At 41.0% G+C, this 7,185-nt stretch overlaps 1 protein-coding gene across 1 annotated transcript in view; it reads right to left on the minus strand.

Annotated features, from left to right (window-relative positions):
• The window catches only part of creb5b (cAMP responsive element binding protein 5b), a 665,061-nt gene extending 658,967 nt beyond the window's left edge, over positions 1-6,094 (minus strand). The window contains exon 1 of the mRNA XM_085988619.1: positions 6,006-6,094. The gene's annotated coding sequence lies outside the window, so the exon portion shown is untranslated. The remainder of the gene's footprint in view (positions 1-6,005) is intronic.
• Positions 6,095-7,185: the final 1,091 nt, after the last annotated feature.

Consider the following 7,185-nt stretch of genomic DNA (forward strand, 5'->3'; position numbering starts at 1 on the left):
TACAAGGAATACCAGGAAAAATAGAATTGTTTTATACTTATTTAATATTATATGATTGAGGAAAAATAGTTTTTAAAGTGCATGTTAATACATGCGAACATTACATTTCAGCACTGAACCAACTAGAAGTAGAAATTGGGATCAGGAGGAGAAATATTAAATAATTGGAATTAAGTATACTTTCCTTTCACTTCTGGGATCTAGGTTGGATCCAGCCCAAACTGACATCACTCTCTAATACCTATAAAGATTCTAAGTGAAATGAGATTAGGCAGTCTCAACACAATCTTTGGTAAATATAGGCCCACAGGGCAAAAGCGCCCATATTTTGTTACAGATTTCACTAAGTTGGCAATTTCAATATGAGGCAGTAAGAATCGCTGGTGTTGCAAATTATGTAATTCTAAAATGGAATTGGATAATTATTTGAAAAGGAAGAATATGAAAGAATACAAGGATAAGGAAGTAACATGGTGTTACAGTAGATAACTACAGCTGAAGATCTAGCACCAGCGCAGGCACAACAGGCTGAATAGCCTCTCTGTACTGTAATTGTTATTATTCTATGAATAGAGATTACTCCACTGAGGTTGGGATTAACATTGCTGGACCAAAGCAGACTTTGGAACTTTACTTTGCAATTACCACACACTACTTCTCACATAGGAGTGCTTGATACTGACACATTGTCAAAAGTGAAAAATTCTTCAATTCCCCTGCATTAATGTCACTCACTTTGAAAAGCTCCAAATTGTATGAATTTAAGGGAGTATAAAGAGTGCCGCGATAGTGTCTGTAAAGATTTTTTTTTTTAAATACACCTAAAAAACTAGGAACTGACTTTCCCACCATTTTTGTTGCTGTCTGTGCCAATCACAGACCATTAAAATTATTTGCTGTCCACACATTACACTCTTTGAGCTACAGTAGATCTTAGTGAATAGGGTGGGAGAAACAGGACAGCACAGTATTAGATCATTCTAGGAATGAAAACAAAAGGAAAACTAACAGCTGTGCAGGCTCTTGGGAGAAGGAATCAATTCAACAAGTGTTATCAGTACAGGAGGTGTGTAATTGTCTGTGATACAACCACAAGTGGACATTAGAATACAGCGATGATTTTTGTATGTATATAATTATAATTGAGTTGGTAAGTGACTGTCTGTCCATTTGCAGATAGCATTTAGTCCAGACCGCAAACTGTCAGCTCTGATTGTTCTTTGCTAAAAAAACAATGCATAGCCGAGACCAATTAGTTCCAAGATGCAGGTTCCATTGGACTCCTCTTACTCCATGGACTAACTGGCACTTTGCTCCTCTCCCAGTCACCCACCATTCCACTTGGTACCTTCCTCCTCATAGCAACTCCAGGCTCTTGTCCCCCACATCATCCCAAGCTTTAATGCAGGGACTGCTGCTCTCCCAGTCTTGATCCCTGGACTCCCTCTCTCACTCCCTGTGCTCCTCTCCTGCCCAAGCCCAGCTGGGCCTGCATGAGTATTCCAGTTCTGCTCTTGGCCCAAGCAGGCCTAAATGAGTTTAACTGCAACCAGGCCAGGTCCAGGACTTTATGACTCCTGGCCCCACCAAGTTTGAAATGGAGTGAGATGATATTCCTAAAATGAGGATAAGGGGAGGGAGAGAGGTCCTGTTGAGGTGAAAGGGATGAGAGGCCCTGTTTGGGGAGAAATCCTGTTTTTGTAGTGGTATGGGAGGGAGGGAAAGAGACTGTTGAGAGGAGAGGTGGATGAGACAGAGACTGTGTTGCAAAGTACAGAGAGAGGAGAGAGACCTTGTTGAGGGGGCAAAACAGAGAAGGAGAGAAACCCTGTTGCACTGGTAGGGGTGCAAGAGTGGGAGAGAGAGAGAAACGTTGGCGTTGGGAATGCAGGTGCTGTCAGGAATTTAGATGCTAACAAAGACGGCTTGCCAGCTTCAAATCCATAGAAATTTAGTAACAAAATCATGCTTTGCAAACAAAAACAAAGGAGACGTTTACAAAGAGGTGATGAAAGACCTTACTGTCTTCCAGATAAATTTGTAAACACACTCTCCCTTCACCCCTGAGCATCTTATACACATGACATTCCAGCTTTATGGTTCAGAAAAGCTAACCCATCAATCACCAAACCACACCAGGTTGCTCCCCAGAAGGACTCGATCTTGTGAGCAACACTACTGGGAAAATAAATAGTTCTTAAATTTGTAAATTTTAGTTAACAATCCTGTTTTCTCACTACTGAAATTAACCAGGAACAGTATAGAATGCAGACCCAGCCATACATTAAACATAATTTGGTGGTACAAATCTTAATGGTACTGAATCTATCAGAAGGTATTACAATATTATTAGATTTAGATCCATTTTTGCTGTAATTACTTTTTATAAGCTTAATTGTACCCACGTTTTCCATGTTAAAAATCTTCCCTTTAATATATTGTTATTTAGTTTATTCAACAGGAAGTAGTAATATGCAACAACCTCCCAAAAAGCTAACTTTAAGTTTTCAACACAAAATTTACAGTATGATGATTACATTTATATATAGCACCTTCTCACATTCTCAGGACAAGTGCTTCACAGCCAATGAATTACTTTTGAAGTGTTGTGCAGGCAAATTGCAATGATTTGCACACCAGAGCCCACAAACAGCAATGATGAGATGTATAACCAGTTAACCTGTTACTGGGCAAAACATCAAATAGGGCCGTGGGATCTTTAACATTCATCTGAACAGTACCTCAGTTCTGTATCTGTAGGAGGGCACCTCCAAAATGCAGCAATCCCTCACTACCCCTTACTTTGAAAGGCTGTGTGAAACCCCAGCTGATCATGAATCCCCGAATACAGGTATAGATGTCAAGTCTCGCTCATCTTAGGTATCGGAGAGCAATGAGTTTGTTACTTTTGTACTTCATGCAATAGACTTGAATTTCAAGGTGAACGTCCATACGGAAATAAATCGTGTGTCTCTAACCGTGAATATTTATGTGAACCTATGTTGGGCTGGAATTTGCAATCAGAGGTACGCCGCTGACCCGAAAAATAATACGAACCTACCTGCTGGCTCCCGGGCTACGGAGATTTCGGGTCCTGGGCCTGCAGGCGTACGCCTGCATAAAGGCCCACGGATCCCAGGGACGCAGGCAGTTCGGAACCATCCCTGGGATCACGTGGGCCAGGTCCTCCTATCAGGAAGGGAAACGCAGCAGCCAATTTGCGCACAGCAAGGTCCCACAAACAGCAATGTGATAATGACCAGATAATGTTTTTGTTATGTTGGTTGAGGGATAAAGATTGGCCAGGACACCGGGGATAACTCCCCTGCTCTTCTTCAAAATAGTGCCATGGGATCTTTTACATCCACCCGAGAGAGCGGTTTCATCTGAAAGACGGCACCTCCAACAGTGCAGGACTCCCTCAGCACTGCACTGGAGTGTCAGCCTAGCTTTGTGTGTTCACTCCCTGGAGTGCTACCAACTGAGCTACAGCTGACACATAACTTATTTATTACACAAACCTAAGGATGTCATCTTACAGATAACCATACATTTATCTTTAAATTGTACCTAAAAACGTTAAAGGAGTGATGTGATCTTACTGCCACTTTTGTTTCCCAACCCGTCTAGTACTCTACAGTTACTGCTCAGTGGGAGATCCACATTACTTTCTGATCTATGAGCTCAACTAATTCACAATTTGTTCCTCCTGGGGTCTGCGCGGCAGAACACCAGACTTAATACAGTAGTGGCCTGTGTGTATAGTAAACACTGCGCCATCCAGTTCTCTCGATCGCGCTGACTTCATCAACAGTTCAGTAAGTGCAGACGCTGCAAACTTCAATTTAGGTATTTATCCATCTGTCTCGAACCCTTAGCATTCCACACCAATTCTGTGAAACGTTTTGCAGTTAATAAGCGTCGACTGGTGCAATTTGTTGCCGAGTACTCGGTTCAAAAACTCTTTGCACGGTGTTTCTGAAAACTCGTCTAATGCAGCGTAGTGAATTGATTGGTATCCCTTAAATAGTTTAACGATAAAATGTTCTAAATGAATTAAAGTTGCCATTTTCTCAGTCTTGGTATTTCACCCTGAATGATTCTGAAGTTAACTCTTCCTGGTCCATCTGCCGCTCTCACAGCATGCGGCCAGCACTAACGGAAGTGTTTGGCGGTCAGACCTGCACTTTGTGCAGCAGTGCGCGCGCGGTCTCTAGCGATGGTTCTTGTTACAGAAGAACTCAGATACTTTCAATGTAATAGTTATAGTCAAAAATGCATTTTAAACTTTTTATTTGCATCTTTCGCAGGGCAGAGGATAAATATCACTGTCCGTACGATGTTAAGTGGGTTTGGGGCAATCGAACTTTTCCGCCACTTTCTCCTCAGGGCAGAGAGGCGAGTTTCCCGAACGTGCCGCGCGAAACTCTCCAACTGCAAAAACTGAGCTTGGCCAGGTGTCCAAACTGAACTCATTAATGCACGCACTCTTGAGGAATTCCTAGGCAATCTGGCATTCAGGAACTGCTGCGAATGATCAACACTGCAAGTGCAACAACAGTGCCTGTCTCACAAGTTCAATATTTGAAGTTGGTTGTTCTTCAGTACTGTTACAGTGGGTCTGCTGTTACGTGTGATTTTGTACAGTTCGGCAGGAATGCTCAAATTCCAAACTGGAAACCCAACTGACTGCTTAAGCGAGAATTTTTTTTCACATTACACCAAAAGAATAATTATATATATATTTTTTAAGTAAAGCAAAATTATGATGTAAAAACGAAGTTTTAATCCATTCACTCAGACTTCCCAATTTCTTGTCTCTGAAAGTTGCTTAAAAATTAATCACTGGTGGTGACGGGTGCTGCAAACTCAAGACAAATGAGTCTGAATGAACCCCTTCATCAATAATAGAGAACAAGTTTCAAGTCTGAATGTATCGTTTTACAAACAAGTACAGTAGCCATTGAAGGATGTCGGGGAAGGACACAATTATATATCAATTTAAAGTGAAAATAACTTTGAAAAATTACACTTGCTGAGGTTATTAAAACGTTTCATCTTTGGATTTAAAAAAATGGATGGGCTTTAAAAGGAGAGCGCTTTGTCAGCAGATCTGCCCCCCTGAACCCTCAATATCGCAGGCTATTAATCAAACATACTTAATAGGCTGCAGAATGACGTAATGGCCAACTATAACCCGGTTCTCATATAAATTAACAAAATACATTTACTGGTAACAATTTGAAATGAACAAAACTAAATATATAGTGCTCTATGGACCGCAGCAGCAAAGGACATAGTCAATCAGAATTTAAAAAATGTTCTAATATAGCCGCAGAAAAAAATTAATTCAGCACCTTAAGATGTCTAGAACAGTCTTTTGCTAATCTGAACACGTGTAAAACTCCATGTATCTTTACCAAATGTACACTTTTTGTATTCAAAACTCATTTAGGAAGCATCCAACCAAGAGTCCTATTATTGCTTTCACGTAGAACAGGTCCATTACTTGGAGTGACTTGACAGCAAAAAAACTAACATTAAACTGTTGAAAACTGACGATCATCTGTAATTTGAAACTAAAGTTTTAATTTTCATCATCCTATGTTTTCACACGAGTTATTTTTTTTCTCACCATTTTTGAAAATTCCCATTCGCCGTCCCTGTTGTGAAGGAGACGATATCACAAGCAGGATGCCAGACAAAAACAGCGCAAGAATACTAATGACTTTCCATACAACATTTCTCAGAAGAACTTTTATTTAAGCACACTTTTTCCACAAAAAGGCTGGTCTTACATGACAGTACCTCACAGTTTTTAAACTTACCAACAGTAACCATCAACAGTTTATAAACCGTAACACACCCCCAGTGTCCGCACCGATACTGTTACTGTTTACTATTTAACATCAGCAAAAAAAGAGAAAAAATTGCAAACAGATGCAAATTAACAATGTTTTACAGAAACAACTCAGTTAGGAAAGTGCACAAAGGGGTCAAAATACCTGAGAGGTTGTCGTCCTTGTGCCTTTTTGTAATTTTCCAATAACTTACCGAAACTCTAATAGAAGAAGCGGGTCTGTGAGTAACCACGTTGGACTGAGAGAAGATTACAATACATTCTATTTAGAGAAGCATTACATCACCCTCTGGTGACGTCACGTGGGATTCCTGAACTTCTAAATCATTGCAGTCCCAGGGCGAGCGGCGCTCGGGCGTCAGCGCGTACAGCGACGGGAGGAGAGACGCAGGACAGAACAGAGAACGCGTTGAACGTAACGGCGTCGGCTCGTAAATGGGGAGGGAGGTAAGGATGGAGAAAGAAGGTACGTAAAAGGTTCGTGCGCGCAACAAAGGGGTGAGATGACGCGTGAGGAGGCGTCTCCACACTGAACTAGGAAAGCTGCATTGTGTGAGGGAGGATGGGGAAAAAGTTGATGTATGGAGGAATTCTACTGAAGTTTAAATTCTACATAGCTTAAAATAATACGCAGTAGACAACAGAATTGTTTTGTAGAAAGTTTTATTGATTTTATGATTAGATACGAAATTGACTTAAGAGACAAAAAGCAGAGAGTAGTAGTGAATGATTCTTTTTCAGACTGGAGGGAAGTGGTGTCCCCCAGGAATCGATATTTGGGTCAATGCTCTTTTGATATATATTAATGACCTGGATTTGGGAATACAGGGCATAATTGCAAAGTTTGCAGATGACACGAAACTCGGAAATGTAGCAAATAGTGAGGAGGATAGTAACAGCTAAAGTCCATTATAAAAGATGTAATAGCAGAGCACTTGGAAAACAGTGACAGGATCGGACAAAGTCAACATGGATTTACAAAAGGTAAATCGTGCTTGACTAATCTACTGGAATTTTTTGAGGATGTAACTGGTAAAATAGATAAGGGAGAACCAGTAGCTGTAGTGTATTTGGACTTTCAGAAGGCTTTCGATAAGGTCCCGCATAAGAGATTAGCGTGCAAAATTAAGGCACATGGGATTGGGGGCAAGGTATTGACTTGGATAGAGAACTGGTTGGCAGATAAAAAGCAAAGAGTTGGAATAAACGGGTTGTTTTCCGAGTGGCAGGCAGTGAGTGGGGTACCGCAAGGATCGGTCCTAGGACCCCAGCTGTTCACAATATATATTAATGATCTGGACGAGGGAATTGGATGTAATATCTCC

Source organism: Somniosus microcephalus, chromosome 5, assembly GCF_052327205.1.
Source record: "Somniosus microcephalus isolate GS21.2 chromosome 5, FLI_Smic_1.0, whole genome shotgun sequence".
Classification (NCBI taxonomy): domain Eukaryota; kingdom Metazoa; phylum Chordata; class Chondrichthyes; order Squaliformes; family Somniosidae; genus Somniosus; species Somniosus microcephalus.